At 43.3% G+C, this 2,714-nt stretch overlaps 1 non-coding gene across 1 annotated transcript; it reads right to left on the reverse strand.

Annotated features, from left to right (window-relative positions):
* Window positions 1–745: 745 nt before the first annotated feature.
* On the reverse strand, window positions 746–852 carry LOC112780333 (small nucleolar RNA R71). The gene has a single exon (XR_003191177.1). It is a non-coding gene; the product is annotated as a small nucleolar RNA R71 (small nucleolar RNA).
* Window positions 853–2,714: the final 1,862 nt, after the last annotated feature.

Below are 2,714 nucleotides of genomic sequence, written 5' to 3' on the forward strand. Positions count from 1 at the left end.
TTCCCTTCCCCCTCTACTCTTTTGTTTTTCTTTGTTATTTTCAATTCTGTTTGCTAACCCACTAACTGTTTGATATATTGCATCACCCACAACTAATAGTAATTCTGACAAAAATACTTTCTGCACCTATCTTTTCTTGCTTGCACTTGATGGTTGTATGACAGGGAGAAGAAGCGAGGCTTCAACTTCCTTCAATTCTGAACCTGAGAGGACCTTCCTTAGATTAAGGAGGGAGGCAAGAGGAAAGAAAGTGGTTGATGCTGAGGAAGAAGAGGAATTCTTTGAACCAAACATGGAAGACAACATGGAAAATCATCATGAAGAAGAGGATCACAAGCATGGGGGAGGAGGTAGAGTAAATCATGCTGGGGAGGATAGAAGAGTTTTGGGCCCTTACATCAATCCAAACCCAGGCAATTGTGGAAGTAACATCCAAAAGCCAACAATCCATGCCAACAACTTTGAACTTAAACCACAGCTCATCACCCTTGTTCAGAACAACTGTTCATTTGGAGGAGGTGTCCAAGAAGACCCCAATCAACATCTAACCACCTTCCTGAGGATATGTGACACAGTGAAGTCTAATGGTGTTCATCCTGACACCTATAGACTGCTCTTGTTTCCATTCTCACTTAAGGAAAAAGCAGCCAAATGGCTGGAATCTTTCCCAAGGGAAAGCTTGACAACTTGGGAAGACGTGGTTAACAAATTCTTAGCAAGATTTTACCCTCCTCAACGAATCAATAGGCTGAGAGTTGAGGTCGAAACTTTCAGGCAATAAGATGGTGAGACTTTATATGAAGCATGGGAGAGGTTTAAAGACCTAACAAGGAGGTGCCCACCAGATATGTTCAACGAATGGGTGCAGCTGCACATTTTCTATGAATGGCTCTCTTATGAGTCAAAGAAGGCCGTAGACCATTCATCCGGAGGATCTTTGAACGAGAAGAAGACTATTGAGGAAGCCATAGATGTTATTGAAACAGTAGCAGAGAACGACTACTTCTATGCTTCCGAAAGAGGGAACACAAGAGGAGTAATGGAGCTAAACAATGTAGATGCTCTGTTGGCCCAAAACAAGCTCATTACCCAGCAGCTGGCTGACCTCACCAAGAAGATGGAGAAGAACCAAGTAGTAGCAATCTCCACTTCATCAACAACCCAAGAAGGAGTGAATGAAGAAGCAGAGGGTAGTCAGGAGCAAGCCAACTACATTGGGAATTCACCAAGGCAAAACTATGATCCATACTCCAAGACCTACAACCCTGGATGGAGAGACCACCCAAACTTTGGGTGGGGAAGTCAACAAGATCAAAACCAAGACCAGAGACGTTACAACTCCAACAACAATGCAGCTCACCAATAATTCACACAGAGGACATCTCAACACCCCCACAACAACACTTCTCCACAAGCCTATCAAAACCAAAACAGCACATCTGCTCCGAATCACCCATCAATTGATGACAAGCTCTCTAAGATTGAAACCTTACTTGAAGGAGTATGCAAGGACATTCGAAATAGTAAAGCATTCTGAGAGGAAGTGCAGTCAAACATGCAGAATCAAAATGCTGTCATCAAGAAACTGGAGACACAAATCAGCTATCTATTTAAGCAGCTTCCTAACCACAACCTTTGCAATGATGCCAATTCAAGCAAAAGGGAGGAGTGTCAAGCTATCACTCTTAGGAGTGGGAAGGAACTAAAGGAACTACCCCAAAAACCACAAGAAGAAGGCTCAAATGAAAAGGAAGAAGAGCAAGATGGAGTTCAACCTCCCATGCCAAGTCCGCAGAAAGAAAAAGGGATGCCACAACTGAACATCTCAAGAGCTCCATACCCCCAGCTATTGAAGAAAAAGAAAGATGACAACCAATTCTTGAGATTTTTGGAAATCTTCAAGAAACTACAAATCAACATACCCTTTGCTGAAGCCATAGAACAAATGCCACTCTATGCCAAGTTTTTGAAGGAACTAATGACTAAGAAGAGAAGCTGAAAGAACAATGAGACTGTGATACTAACCGAAGAGTGTAGTGCTATCATTCAGCACAAACTACCGCAAAAACTGAAGGATCCTGGGAGTTTTCAGATCCCTTGTATTATAGGGGAAATCACAGTAGAGAAGGCTCTTTGTGACTTAGGGGCCAGCATCAATTTGATGTCAGTAGCTATGATGAGGAAGATGAAAATTGAGGAGGCTAAACCAACAAAAATGGCCCTACAACTGGCAGACCGATCGTTCAAATTCCCTCATGGGGTAGTAGAGGATTTGCTGGTAAAAGTGGGAGATTTCATATTTCCAGCAGATTTTATGGTGCTGGACATGCAGGAGGACGCCAAGACCTCCATCATCCTGGGAAGGCCATTCTTGGCCACTGCTGGGGCTGTCATTGATGTTCAGAAGGGTGACCTCACCCTGAGATTACACAATGAAAAGATGACATTCAATGTGTTCAAGGCCATGAGTTACCCACCAGAACAATTGGGGGAATGCATGAGGTTAGATGCACTTGAGGATGAAGTGCAGGAGAATTTTGAAGAAGAAGAACCTGAAGAGGACGAGAGACTGGTGGAGGAAGAATCTGAATCAAGTGAAGAGGTGGCCACAGCAGAAATTCATATACCAGATGCACCAAAGGAAGGGAACGAAAAGTCAGAAGCACCCAAACTTAAACTCAAAGCACTGCCACCCACTCTCAAATATGCATATC

The sequence above is a fragment of the Arachis hypogaea genome, chromosome 19 (genome assembly GCF_003086295.3).
Source record: "Arachis hypogaea cultivar Tifrunner chromosome 19, arahy.Tifrunner.gnm2.J5K5, whole genome shotgun sequence".
NCBI lineage: Eukaryota > Viridiplantae > Streptophyta > Magnoliopsida > Fabales > Fabaceae > Arachis > Arachis hypogaea.